The sequence below is a fragment of the Halichoerus grypus genome, chromosome 10 (assembly GCF_964656455.1).
Source record: "Halichoerus grypus chromosome 10, mHalGry1.hap1.1, whole genome shotgun sequence".
Classification (NCBI taxonomy): Eukaryota; Metazoa; Chordata; class Mammalia; order Carnivora; family Phocidae; genus Halichoerus; species Halichoerus grypus.
Window position 1 is genome coordinate 130,505,542 of NC_135721.1, and position 15,384 is coordinate 130,520,925.

General features: G+C 40.9%; 1 long non-coding RNA gene across 3 annotated transcripts in view; it reads right to left on the reverse strand.

The window, feature by feature from the left end:
- LOC118524534 (uncharacterized) overlaps positions 1–15,384 on the reverse strand; it is an 84,003-nt gene that overhangs the window by 45,695 nt on the left and 22,924 nt on the right. Inside the window, exons 3-5 of one of the 3 annotated variants that reach the window (XR_013442093.1) lie at positions 8,768–8,869; positions 3,707–3,744; positions 2,549–2,614 (exon numbers count right to left, since the gene is read on the reverse strand). This is a non-coding gene — a long non-coding RNA (uncharacterized LOC118524534). Of the gene's footprint in view, positions 1–2,548; positions 2,615–3,706; positions 3,745–8,760; positions 8,870–15,384 lie in introns of all 3 variants that reach the window. The other 2 variants (XR_013442094.1, XR_013442092.1) reach the window with 2 other exon arrangements.

A 15,384-nucleotide genomic window follows, 5' to 3' on the forward strand; every position in this document is an offset into this window, starting at 1 on the left:
TTGCTTGGACCTACTGACCCGCTTCCAACATCTACCCTCATCTCCAACAGATTTGTTTTTTGTTTTTTGTGGGGTTTTTTTTGTTTTTTGTTTTTTGTTTTTTACAAATGCCAGCACCCTTGCTTGGTTTCTGGACTGCCTTTGCATGCTCTCAAATCTGGTCAGCTTGTGCCTGAGTAATTTATGATGTAATCTCAACAGAGGCAGTGGGCGCTGTCTCACAAATTCAAGGATGAAGGCAGAGGGCAGACATGATTGAGGTGGCCCGGCCTTCTCCACCTCAGAGCGATAGCCCTGCTTAACACCCAGTTTCCCTATGTACTCCCTCCAGTTCCTTTAATGTCCCCGGAGAATTGGAACATGTTTCACACACAAGCTGCCCAAGCAGATGCTGATGCTCCACCAGAAAAGATTTGTTGTCTGTGCACAGCCAGCTCACGTCTTCCGTGTCATGTGGCTACATGAGACTCTTGCTCCTTAAATTATGATGGCTATCACATCACCTGTTAGCTCCATTTCATTGCCGTGGGCCCACGTCTACGCCATAAAATATGAGAGCCGGGAGAGAGAGGGCAGGACAGGTGAGGAAAGGCGGAAGCAGTGAAGGCAGAGTGTTGGGATAAGCAGTTTGGACCAAACCAAAGAGTTCTCGGTCTTCATTCACTTAGTGACTATTTATCAAGCACCTATCATATGCTCCAGCTGAGGGCTACATGGATACGTCGGCATGATGATGGTCACGAGAGCAGGGTCTAGAGTCAAATTGTGTTAAGAATCTGGGCTCTGTTATGTGTTATCTCTGTGATCTAAGGCAAGGTCAAAGGAAGAACAGAACATTATGACAGGGTGAGTGTGGGACTCCAGGGGCCCAGAGGTGGCCCCCAACCAAGCTGAGAATTCATGGAGGATTTCTGAAGAAGTGATATTGAAGAGAAAGATAATTTCTCAAGGAGCATTAGAAGAACCAAAAGTACACAAAAACACATCTCTGAACTTCTCCCTTTCTCCTTCCAATCCTGTTGTTTCTAACTTCAAAATACAACCAAAGTCTGTTCACTTTATAGCCGTCCTAGATTTCTGTGGTGGCCTTCTAACTAGTCCTTAAGCCCTCCAGCCCCAAATATACTCTCTACCCTGCAGCTGGAGTTATCTTTTAATAAAGTAAATCAGACCATGCCATTCTGCTCCTCAAGACCAAAGGTAGGCACATCTTCTTTGAACGATCAGATAGTAGATAGGTTTGGCTTTGTGGGCCATCTGGTCTCTGGCCCAACAACACAACTCTGTCATTGTAGTGGAAAGCAGCCATAGACAATAGTAATCAAATGGGAATGGATGTGTTCCAATTAAACTTTATTTACAAAAACAGGCAACAGGCTCAATTTGGCCCATGGATCATAGTTTCCTGATCCTGCTCAAAATCCTCCAACACCCAGGATTTCCTATAGAAACTGGCCTTAAGATGAAATGTGAGGACAAACAGTTTACATGGGAGATGAATCTAAGAAACACCAAGAGGGGCGTGGGGAAGGGAAACTGGAGAGGGAAGGATGTCAATGAGATAAAGGGGTTTTAAGAACAATGACCACCATGAGCAATGAACCCAATCCCATTGGGAATTCTGAGAGATAGGGCAGAACATTCTTCAGTTATTCTGCCTACTGAGTAGGGAGCTGGGGTATTTATATACCACCTTTACTCAGTTATTAGCGGAAGGCTTCTGGGCGGGGGGTGGATGGCCAACCCCCCAGCACTTCCAATCTGCCCAAAGATTGGAAGAAGTAGGCTGCAGTGGCCAGAGAACACCTCAAGGCATAGAGTTACATGGATGGGGTTGGACATAGATATGAATGGCACACAGGGACGAACTGATGCACGGGGACACGGGCAGGCTCTTGCCACAGCCCATCTCACTTAGAATAAAATCCAAACTCCTCCCCAGACCCACTGGTCTGTCTCCTACCTGTTCCCCTGACCTCATCTTCTCCTTGCACACCCAGGTCCAGCGACACTGCCCTCCAACAGTGTCTAAAAAACACCATGCTGTTTACTTTGGCAGGAATGCGCCATCTTGCTGGGCTTCACGTGCCCAGTATCTCAGCTTTGATACTATATCCTCTGAAAGGTGCTCCCTGAGCCCCATGTAGAGCATCTTGTTTGTACCCCAGAGCCCTGATCAGGAACTACTTTTGTGTTCATTTGCACATTTGCATAATGTCAGTTTCCCCCACAGGCCACATGTGAGGGCAGAAATGAAGCATGTGTCTTGTTCACATATTCCCAGTCCGAGGTGTAGTGCCTGGCACACAGCGGGTGTCCCAAAAATATTTGTTAAGTAAATGAATGCTGTTTTCCAGGAGACCTGGGAACCCTCCCAGTAACTCTCTCTTAAATGCTCCTTACCTCACCCCTGTCCATTCACTGCCGGCACCTTCCACGAACCACCTCTTTCATTCTGCCCCAGTGCAGTGAAGCATTTCTTAAGGATTTCATGGCATTGAAGACCGTAATCTACTAGATCTTGGCACATACTATTGAACAATCCTACCTTGCTGGACAGCCAGGGACCTCGGCGAGCTCCATCTGAGTTATTGGGTGTGGTCTCCGTGAGGAACTAGGAGAGGAGGAAGTCAGGAGGTAAGCCGGAGCCAAGAGCCTACGTGAGTGTTTCCTCTAAAGCCAATGGACTCAAGGCAGAACCTCACAAGTCCAAGTGCAGAAGCCCGACACAGGCAAGGACTGAGGAGGGCAAGACACAGCTCCCAAGGTAAAAGGGCTCAGGCTGGATGAACCGAGGTCCTTCGACAGTCCCAAATGTACTCGATTTGTCATGCATATTCCACATTGCACATCTGAATGCATAGTCAACAAACTGAGCATTTAAAAAACACCACAGTTCCAGGGCACCTGGCTGGCTCAGTCAGTAGAGCATGTGACTCTTGATCTTGGGATTGTGAGTTCAAACCCCATGCTGGGTGTAGAGATTACTTAAAAATGAAATCCTAAAAAAAAAATTAAATAATAAAATAAAAAAAAATAAAAACACTACAGTCCCATTCATTTTACTAAGTGCATGTATTGCCTTTTCAAAATTAAAGAATAAATAAAGATGACAGATTAGCAAAAAAAAAAAAAAAAAAACTGAAGGAACATACTTATTAGGTATGAAAATATACCATAAAGCCAGAATAATTTTATTTATTTTTTTAAAGATTTTATTTATTTATTTATTTGACAGAGAGAGAGAGTACAGGCAGGGGGAACAGCAGGGAGAGAGAGAAGCAGGCTCCCCCTGAGCAGAGAGCCCGATGTGGGACTCAAACCCAGGACCCTGGGATCATGACCTGAGCCAAAGGCAGACACATGACCAACTCAGCCACCCTGGTGCCCCAAGCCAGAATAATTTTAAAATGCTGACTGGCACAAGGGTGAACAAACAACTCAATGAAAAACAAAATAATGCCCAGGAATATGTTAAATGTTTAAATAAGAATTCAACATATTATAAAAGCAGAATTTGTAATTTATAAGGAAAAAAGTACATGAATAACCAATAAAATGGTGCACGACTGGTGAACTTTTCAGAAAAACAAGCAAGTTAAACATCCATCTCACACTACATATTAAATTATATTTCAGGTGAATCAAAGAATTAAGTCTAGAAATGAAATCACAAAACTAGAAGAAAATACAATTCAATACTTACCTGATATCAGGCAGGGAAGTTATTTCCAGGTACAAATGCTAAGGAAGAAATTATAGAAACTAAAATTCCAGGAGTAAGAAAAAAACCCACCATATATAAAATGAAAAGTCACAAATTAGGGGCAAATTATTTGTATTAATATATGGTTAATGGTCACTGGCATAATTAATGATATAAAGAGTATTTACATGTCTCTAAGAAAATAAATAAATATCCAAATAGAAAAATTTTGGCAAAATTCATGAACCAACAGCATTCAAATAAAGAAATATAAATTCTCAATGAACACTTCAGACAATACCAAGTTGTAACACTAATAACTAAAGAGACATATATTAAAACAAGGAGAAATCATTTGCACTTACTCAGTTGACAAATATAAAACATAATGTCTCCATTACTGGAAAGAGCTCAAGGCAGAGACAGCCACACACATTGCTGCTGGGAGCAAAATGGATAGGAACTTTCCAGAAAATGATTAAGCAATATTTGTCAATTTCTCTAAAATGTGCATGTCCTATGATTAATTACTCTTCTAGGGAATTTTCCTCTGAAAATAAGTGAAGTTGTGCACTGAGATTTATTTAATAAGAATGCCCAATCATAACACTGGTTATAATTGTGAAAAATTGGAAAGAACCTAAGTGTTCCAAAATAGGAGATGGAATTAAATGAATTATGGTACATCTCTGTGGTAGAAAAAGACACAATCACGAAAATTTGTGTGCTTAAAAAACAGCCACAGGCTGGTTCAGTATGTAAGCTTAGAGGTCACCCCTCTATCCCACCGACAAGCAAAAGATGAACAGACTGAAAAATCAGCAACTCTGCTTAGATCCATAAAAGAGGAGAGGACACAGGGCAAACCTCTACCCCCAAGTTGGAGGGACAGACACAAATACAGGGAATAGAGACCTAACAGAGAGGAGACTCAGGTCAGAGACCACCGTGGGAACCAGGGTCGGGATAGGAAAACTGAACTGGAATGGACAAGTTTCTGGAGGCTCAGTGCAGACAAGTCAACACTGACAACAAGAGTTAAAAACTCGAGGGGCACCCCGCCATGGAGGGGCCCTCACAATATTGTGAGATTTACCTCCAGGAGCTCAACCAGATTTCCACAGTAAATATCAGAGAAAAATCTTGGACTTTCTGCAGAGCAAGGGGAGAGAAGAACCATTTAAATATACACCAGAGCACTCTGTTCTTCTTAACAAGGCCTGCCCTCAGGAGAAACTAGTTAGCCAGAGCCTAATCTGCTGGGGTGTTCTCAGAACCTAACGGACGTGACCAAGAGAAACACCCACCCCCAGCCTTCCCAAGCCTTCCTATCCCACCTAAGGGGGTGGGGGAAGACTGAGAAATTCTTATGAAGTTCCCAGCCCAGAGGCACAGGCTCACCAAAACATTGAGACCTAACAGTGGGACTATAGGATAGTCCCGCCTCCCCACACCTCACCACCACATTACTATCACCCTATTTACAGCCATTCCTTTTACCCAGCACCCAATGTCTGGCTATTAAGGAAAAATTATAAGGCATCTCAAAAGGCAAAAACACAATTTGAAGGGACAGAGTGAGCTTCAGAACCAGATATAGCAGGGATGTTGAAATTATCAGACTGAGAATTTAAAACAACTATGATTAATATGCTAAGGGCTCTAATGGATAAAGTGGACAGCATGCAAGAACACATGCGCGATGTAAGCAGAGAGATGGAAATCCTAAGAAAGAACACCCGCCAAAAATGCTAGAGATTAAAAAAAAAAAAAAAAAAAAAAAATACTGTAACACAAATGAAGAGTGTCTTTGATGGGCTTATTAGTAGACTGGACATGGCTGAGGACAGAATCTCTGAGCTGGAGAATAGATCAATAGAATCCTCAAAAACTGAAAAGCAAAGAAACAAGGACTGAAAAAAAGAAAAACAAAACAGAGTATCTCAGGACTGTGAAATAACTACAAAAGGCCTAACATACACGTGATGGGAACACAAGAAGAAGAAAGAGAGAAAGGAACAGAGGAAATATTTGAAACCATAATGACTGAGAATTTTCTCAAATTAATGTCAGACACCAAATTACAGATCCAGGAAGTCTAAGGAAAAGGATAAATGCCAAAAACAAAACAAAACAAAAACAAACAAAAACTAGGCATATTATCTTCAAACTACAAAAAAAATCAAAGATAAAGAAAAAATTAAGGAAGCTGGAGGAAAAAAACACTTTACCTCAAAGTGAACAAAGAATTCCTTCTAACTTCCCTTCAAAAACTATGCAAGCAAGAACAGTGAAATATTTAAAGCGTTGAGAGGAAAAATACACCAACCTAGAATTCTGTACAACGATAAATTATCATTCAGAGTGGAAGAGAAATAAAGATTTCCTCAGACAAACAAAAACTGAGGGAATTTATTGCCCATGGACCTGCCTTGCAAGAAATGTTAAGAGAAGTTCTTTAGAGAGAAGGAAAATAAAATAGGTCAGAAACTCAGATCCACAAAAAGAAAGGAAGAACATCAGAGAAAGACTAAGTGAAAGTAAAATTAAAACTTTTATCTTTCTTATTCTTTTTTTTAAGATTTTATTTATTTATTTATTTGACAGAGAGAGAGCGCACAAGCGGGGAGAGGGGCATAAGGTGAGGGAGAAGCAGGCTCCCCACTGAGCAGAGAGCCCAATGTGGGGCTTGATCCCAGGACCCTGAGATCATGACCTGAGCCAAAGACAGATGCTTAACTGACTGAGCCACCCAGGCGCCCCTTACCTTTCTTATTCTTAATGATTTAGCAGATAAGCTTATCCAAAATAATAATATTCAAAATGTATTTGATTATGTATGCTTATGTACATATCACACACACACACATATATGTACCTGTATATAAGAGAAATGAATGACAGCAATGATCAAGGAATGGGAGGGAAGAATCATGGTTATCTCATTATTATAAGACACACCATTCATGAAGTGAGTGTTACTTGAAAGTAGACTTGGATTATTTGCAAATGTATATTGCAAACTCTCGGGCAATTATTTTAAAAGGTAAAGAATAATAACTGATATACTAAGAAAGTTGAGAAAATGGAATCATATAAAATACTCAAAACCACAAAAGACAGAAAAAGAGTAAAAGACAAAAATTGGAGTAAAGAACAGGGCAGCAAATAGAAAACAGTAACAAATATGGTGAATATTAATCCAAAATTATCAACACTTTGCATGTCAATAGTCTAAATACACCAATTAAAAGACATTGTCAGTGTGAATCCAAAAACATGACCCAACTCTATGTTGTCTGTAAGAAACCCACCTTAAATATAAAGACATCTATAGATTAAAAAGAAGTGGATGAAAAAAATATACCCTGCTAACATTAATCAAAACAAACCAAGAGTGGTTATATTAATTTCAGACAGAGCAGACTTCAAAGTAAAGAAAGTTATAAGGAATAAAGAAGGGCATTAATGATAAAAGGGTTGATTCTCCAAGAAGACAACAATTCTTAACATGTATGCACCAAACAACAGAGCATCAAATTTCATGAGATAAAACTGATAGAAATGCAAGGAGAAATAGATGAATAGATGAATCCACTATTAGAGCTGGAAACTTCAACACCTCTCTGTCTCAGAAATGGACAGATCAAGCAGACAGAAAATTAGTAAGAATACAGTCAAACTCAACAACACCATCAATCAACTGAATACAGCTGACCTCTATAGACTACTCATCCAACAACAGAATAATCTATATTTTTTTTCAAACTCACATGGAACATTAGCCAAGATAGATCATATTTTGGGACATAAAACATATCTTATCAAATTTAAAAGAAAAAAATCATGCAATGCCTGCTCTAGAACTTAAATAGAATTAAAAGAGAAATTGCTAACAGAAAGATCGCCAAAAAGTCCCAAAATATGTGCAGATTAAACAACACACTTCTAAATAATACATGGGTAAAAAACAAATCTCAAGAGAAATTTTAAAACATTTTGAACTAAATGAAAATGAAAACACAACTCATCAAAATTTATGAGATGCAGTGAAAGCAGTGCTTAGAGGGAAATTTATAGCATTGAATGAATGTATTAGAAAAGAAGAAAGATCTAAAATCAATAATCTAAGTTAACAATTAACTAGAAAAAGAGTAATTAAATCTGAAGTAAGCAGAAGAAAAGAAATAATAAGAATTAAAGCAGAAATGAGTGGAATTAAAAACAGAAAATCAATAGAGAAAATCAATGAAACCAAAAGCTGAAAAGATCAATAAATTTGATAGGCCTCTAGCTTACCAAGAAAAAAAAGAGACACAAATTACTAATGTCAGAAATAAAAGAGAAAACATCATTACAGATCCCATGGACATAAAAAGGATAATAAAGGAATACAATTAACAACTGTATGTCCACAAATTTGATACTTAGATGAAATGGACCAATTCTTTGAAAGACACAGTCTGCCAAAATTCATACAAGAAAAAATAGATTATCTAAATATACCTCTATCTACTGAAGAAATTGAATTAATAATTAATAACCTTCCAAAACAGAAAGTACAGGGCCCAGATAGATTGAGTGGTGAATACTTAAGGAATTTAAGGAAAAAAATTATACCAATTCTCTACAATCTCTTTCAAAGAATAGAAGCAGAGGAAATACTTCCTAACTCATTCTATGAGGCCAGCATTACCCTAACACAGAAACCAGACAAAGATATTTCAACAAAAGAAAAGTATAGATCAATATCTCTCATAAATATATATGCAAAAATCCTCAGCAAAATATTAGTAAATCAAATCCAAAAATATGTAAAATGGATTATAAACCATGACCAAGTGGGATTTGTGCTAGGTATGGGAGGCTGGTTCAACATTTGAAAATTAATTAATGCCAATAAGCTAAAAAAGAAAAATCACATGTTCATACCACCAGATGCAGAGAAAGATTTTGACAAAATCTAACACCTATTCATGATAAATACTCTCAGTAAACTAGGAATAGAAGGGAATGTTCCCAACTTGATAAAGACTATCTACAAAAAAACTTACAACTGACATCATACTTAATGGTGACAAAGCTGAAGTTTCCCACTCAGATCAGGTATAAGGCAAGGATGTCCCTTCTCAAAACTCCTTTTCAACACCGTTCTGAAAGTCCCTGTAAGGCAAGAAATGGAAATAAAAGGTTTATAGATTGTGAAGGAAGACATAAAACTGTAATTGTTTTACAGATGACATGATTGTTTATGTAGAAAATCTGAAAGAATAAAAAAAAAAAAAAAGGCTCCTGGACTAATAAGTGATTATAGCCAGGTTGAAGGATCCAAGGTTAATAAAGAAAAGTTAATGAACTTCCTGTATACGAGCAACAAACAGGTGGAATTTGAAATTAAAACACCATACCATTTACATTAACACCCCCCAAAAATGAAATACTTAGGTATAAATCTAACAAAATATGTACAAGATCTACTTAAAGAAAATGCTAAAACTCTCGTTAATGACATCGAAGAAAAACTTAAAAAATAGCGAGATGATCCATGTTCATGAATAGGAAGACTCAATATTTTAAGACGTCAGTTCTTCCCAACTTGAATCAATGCAACGCCAATCAAAATCCCACCAAGTTATTTTGTAGATATTGACAAACTGATTCTAAAGTTTCTATTGAAAGCAAAGGCCCAGAACAGTCAATACAATACTGAAGGAGAACAAAATTGGAGAATTGATGCTATACAATTTTAGGACTTACTATAAAGCTACAGTAGTCCAGACAGTGTGGCACTGGTGAAAGAACAGATAAATTCTTTCAATGGAACAGAATAGAGAGCCCAGAAATATACCCCCATAAACATAGTGGACTGACCTTTAACAATGAAGCAGAGCCAATACAATGAACAAAGACAGTTCTTCAACAGATGACACTGGAACAACTAAAAATCCACATGCAAAAAAGTGAATCTAGACAGACCTTACACTCTTCCCGAAAATTAGCTCAAGATGGATTGTATATCTAAATGTAAAATGCAAAATTATAAAATTACCAGAATATAACATAGGGGAAAATCTAGATGACCTTGGGTATGGTGGTGACTTTTTAGAGACAACACCAAAGACATGACCCATGAAAGAAATAACTGATAAGCTGGCCTTCACTACAATTGAAAACTGCTCTACAAAAGACAATATCAAGAGAATTAGAAGACAAGTCACCGTCTGCGAGAAAATATTTGCAAAAGACACATCTGATAAAGGACTTTTGCCAAAATATACAAAGAACTCTTCAAACTCAGCAATAAGAAAACAACCCCATAAAAAAAAAAAAAATGGGCCAAAGACCTTAACATACACTTCACTAAAGAAAATATACAGATGACAAGTAAGCATATGAAAAGATGGTGACATCATCTGTCATCATTGCAAATTAAAACAATCAGATACCACTACACACCTATTAGAATAGCCAGGATCTGGAACACTGACAACACCAATGCTGGCAAGGATATAGAGCAACAGAAACTCTCCTACGTTGGTGGTGGGAATGCAAAACAGTAGAGCCATTTTAGAAGACAGTCTGGCAGTTTCTTACAAAACTAAACATACTCTATACCATATGATCCAGGAATCATGCTTCTTGGTATTTACCCAAAGGAGTTGAAAACTTTCGTCCACACAAAAACGTCTACGTGGATGTTTATAAACGTCTACGTGATTGCCAAAACTTGGAAGCAACCGAGATGTCCTTCAGTAGGTGCATGGAAACTGGGGTTCCTCCAGACAACGGAATATTATTCAGCACTAGAAAGAAACAAGCGATCTAGCCATGAAAAGGCATGGAGAAATCTTGAATGTGAAAGAAGCTCATCTGAAAAGGCTATAGGCACTCCTCAAGTCAGTGACATGGTTGTAACTCCATTTTGTCTCTTGGAGCCCCCAAAACCAAAAATATTTGCTATCTGGCCTTTTACCAAAAACATTTGCTGGCCCCTGTTACACTATCACTAGATCGTGGACTCCTGATGGCAGATTCGCCATTTATCCCCAATTTCTAAGACAGCCTGTCATGACTTACACATCACAGGTGCTCGAGATAATACTTGTTGAGAGAATCCATAAATGCATGAATGAGTCCTCAATAACACCTTCATGTGTACTATGTACTGGTGCTTCCCTAGCGAGTAAGACGTGAAGCTGAGAAGTGTCCCAATCCTCACAACAACCCTAGGAGGTACCCACTCATACCCCACTTTACAGATGAGAAGACCCAAGTTGCCCCAGATCACAGACATGGTGGACCTAGAATTCAGATCTAAGTTTGGGATGTGGGAAAGCCACACTCTTGTAAGCTCCTAGCACAAGGTTTGGTAAATGGCAAGCCCTTTAAAAATAATGGTTTATTCACCATAAAGTAGTCACTGAGCCTAAGATCTGTGGTATGAGCAGAAAGTGTCCCAGGACTTCCAAGAGCCGGCGGTGAGGTCTGGAGAGCTGCGGGTCGGGTAATAGAGGAGAGACTTCTCCACCAGAGCAAATGTGACAGGCGAAGATCTTTGAAATATGAGCCGATGTCTTTTTCCCCCTAAGTTATCCAGTCCCCCTTTGGTCTGCTTCCCAGGCTCCAGAACTAAGCTCCTCCTGCCCCGAGGGAAATGGAAAGAATTTGGGAAAACACAAGATGTTCTAAGATGTAAGAGCAAGTTTCCCGCACCCCCAGCTACGCCTGCCTGCCCCCATCCCTTGATTGATTGCTTTCAATGGGATCATTCCATTGGCCTCAGCTGGCCTGAGACCCTGCCTGGGCTGGCTCCTGCCATTCCGGGACACTCGTCTCCTCTAGCACATTCTACGTTCCAGCCGAACTGGAGTCCTCTCTCCATTTCAGGACCCTCCAGGCGCTATCTGGCCTCAGCATCTTTGCACGTGCGGTCACCCTACCTTATCCTCTACCTTCAGTCTAGGAAAAGCCTTGCTCTCTGGTCACACCTGGATTACCTTCTTGTATTTACGGTGACTTGTGCTGCCTGCTCATCAACCACCCACACCGGAGGGGAGGGCTCCAGTGGGCAGTCTTTCCCCTGCTGCATCCCCAGGACCATGGCCGATGGCCACGGCACGGTGGGCGCTCCGTGAAAGTGTGTTTGGCACCAATAACAAAGGCCCTGGGATGGTCTCCTTCCATGTGTTCTTGGATTTACTCTTCACTGCATTATACAGAGGAGAAGTGTGTCGTGCCCAGGGTAGAGATGAAGACACAGGGACCCAGAAGGGTTGAGTGACACCTTCGAGATTACATGGTGGTATGAAGTGAAACAGAGACCCCAGCCTGATCTCAAATCCTGAACTACTGTATTATATCACATGGTCATCTCAGCGTGCTTCTGTGTCTCTGCCCTCCTCTGCACCTTTGCTCCCCCAGTCATACCCAATATGCAGGTATCAGTGGCGAGAGAATATGATATGACATAATATGATATATGATATGACATAATAATATATAGTATATATATAATATTATATTATAATATATAATCCTATATTGTCTTGAACATATCATCACTATGATACACATTAATACTTAACTATCATTGAGCACTTACTCTGCATCAGGTAGTTGACAGAAATTACCTTTCTTAATCTTTACAACTGCCCTAAAATAAGCATTCTCAACAGGGTGATACCACTCCCAAGTGGGCACAAATTGACTCTCAGGGAGTGAAAAATCTTAGCTATTACAATGATTTGTGGTCCTCCAAAGCACCACAGTATATAAATAGATACACTGTACATCTGTGGCATTAAAATTTCATGGGGAGGGAGACAATTTGGGGGGGAAAGCCTAAAAAATTTCTTCAAGGGAGCAGTTTTTTTAGAAAACATTTGAGTAACACTGCCCTCAAACGTAAATGTTCTCATTCACCCCATAGCGCAGGCTCAGAGAGGTGAGCTCACTTGCCCAGAGTCACACAGCTAGTCATTTATAGAGCAAAAATGCAAAGCCAAGTCCGTGTAATGCCAAAAGCTACGCCCGCAGATGACTTCTGGAAGCCGTCCCCAGCCATTAGGCCGGAGTTAGCAGTAGGAAGGTTCTATGAAGTGCAGTCCTCAAAGTGGTGGCCACAAGCAGCACCCGGGAGCTTGTCAGCTCAGGCCCTGTCCCAGACCTGCGGCCTGAGCATCTGCCTCATGCCCAGAGGACAGTCTGCACACTCATCTGTTAAGGGCGCTGGGATTCCCATGGTCACAGGTAAATGACCTTCATCTACCTTGAACAGCAAAGAGGCAAAGCCACCTCCAATTGTCCCAGAGCTTAGGTCCCCGGGGCCCAATGCGAAACTCCCTTGTCAGACTAATTATACGTAAGGGTGTTCAGTGACTCGCTGTATTCCTGAAAAAGAAAGAAAAATGAAGTTCTCTTTCAGGTTTTCAGGGTAGATAATGTCAAATATTTACAGAGCAAACATCATTCTAGAGGCATTCCATTCTCTTCCTGCTGATTAGGGCGCTGTCAATCACGCCCCGACGAGAGGGCCTGTCAGCTCTTCTCAGCAGAAGCCACCTGTCATCGCGGCTGAACTGTGCACTCCTGCAATGCCGGGGACATAGGCAGAGAGCTCTGAAGGCAGGCCCGGGGAAGGCAGGGCTCCGGGGCTGCACAGGACGCACCTCGGTGGAACGGGCAGCTTGAGGCTCGACAGTGAAGTTGCAGACAACTGAAGGTGGGAGAGAAGCCTTCAGTGCGGAGAAGACTAGCGCTTCCTCATAAACCAAGGTTCAAAAACCCAAGGGCGCCTGGGTGGCTCAGTTGGTTAAGCTACTGCCTTCGGCTCAGGTCATGATCCTGGAGTCCCTGGATCAAGTCCCACATCGGGCTCCCTGCTGGCAGGGAGTCTGCTTCTCCCTCTGACCCTAACCCCTCTCATGTGCTCTCTCTCATTCTCTCTCTCTCAAATAAATAAATAAAATCTTTAAAAAAAAAAAAACCCCAAGCATGCGTCAGAACCACCTGCAGGGACGCCTGGGTGGCTCAGTTGGTTAAGCGTCTGCCTTCGGCTCCGGTTATGATCCCAGCATCCTGGGATCGAGCCCTTCGTCGGGCTTCTTGCTCAGCAGGGGAGTCTGCTTCTCCCTCTCCCTCTCCCTCTGCCTCTGCCCCTATTTGTGTTCTCTCTCACTCAAGTTAATATGAAAAAGCCCTTCCAGGTAAACCATACATAGTTTAAATATCTGAGTTACCATTCCAAGCTCCTCTATGCTTTGGAGTAAAAGTCTTGCTTTATGGAAATGGGATTATGGGAATGTGATAACCTAAAGAAGGATGCAATTTTTGTTTTTTGCTCTGAAATTCCATCCTTTTCCTCTTTCTCTGAGTTGCATTGACTAAAAGAGTTATTCTCCTGGGGCGCCTGGGTGGCTCAGTCGTTAAGCGTCTGCCTTCGGCTCAGGTCATGATCCCAGGGTCCTGGGATCGAGCCCCGCATCGGGCTCCCTGCTCAGCGGGAAGCCTGCTTCTCCTTCTCCCACTCCCCCTTCTTGTGTTCCCTCTCTCACTGTCTCTCTCTCTGTCAAATAAATAAATAAAATCTTTAAAAAAAAAAAAAGAGTTATTCTCCTGTGTACTTTTAAAAGAAAATATTAAACATCAACTGTCTCAAATGAAAAAAAATAATAAACAAAATCTTTTTAAAAATAAATAAATAAAAGAACCATCTGCAAGGCTTGACAAAACACAGGTGGCTGGCCCTACCCTGGGATTCAGCTGTTTCCAGGTGGGCCTGAGAATGTGCATGACTTCCCAACTCCCAGGTGACACCCCCTGTTCAGGACCACACTTTGAGAATCAGGTCTGAACTTTTGCTCCCCCAGGTGTGGGCCTCGGATTAGCAGCTTTGGCATCACCCAGAAACTTGTTCAAAATGCAGAGTCTTGGAACCTACCCCAGCTACTAAACAGAATCACATTTCAGCAAGATCCATGGCGGTAACAATACACATTCACTTCTGGGAGGCACTAGTCTGTACCTAATTACATATCAGAATCATCTGGAACATCCATTAAATGCAGATTCCTGGGGCCAGCTCTGGGTTTAAAGAATCAGAATACTTGAGGCATAGGAGCAAGGAAATAGTATTTTTAAGAAATTACCCAGGGGGCATCTGAGTGGCACAGCTGGTTGAGTGTCCGGCTCTTGGTTTCAGCTCCGGTTGTGATCTCAGGATCGTGAGATCGAGCCCCAAGTCAGGCCCTGTGCTCAGCATGGAGTCTGCTTGGGATTCTCTTTCTCCCCCTCCCTCTGCCCCTCCGACTCATGTGCTCTCTCACTCTCTCTCTCAAATAAATAAATAAATCTAAGAAAGAGAGAAAGAGAAAGAAAGAAAGGAAAGAAAGGAAAGAAAGGAAAGAAAGGAAAGGAAAGAAAGAAAGAAAGAAAGAAAGAAAGAAAGAAAGAAAGAAAGAAAGAAAGAAAGAAAAGAAAGAAAAGAAAGAAAGAAAGAAAGAAAGAAAGAACGAACGAACCCAGGAGAAAGGTCACAAAGTCAGCACGATTGGTCTAAACGTACTCTCTAAACTATTGGGGTGATGGAACACACACCTATCACCCCAATAGGTATTCATTTAGCTATGTAGAAACAATATACACATCCTATTATACTAATTTATTGTGTATCTTACAAA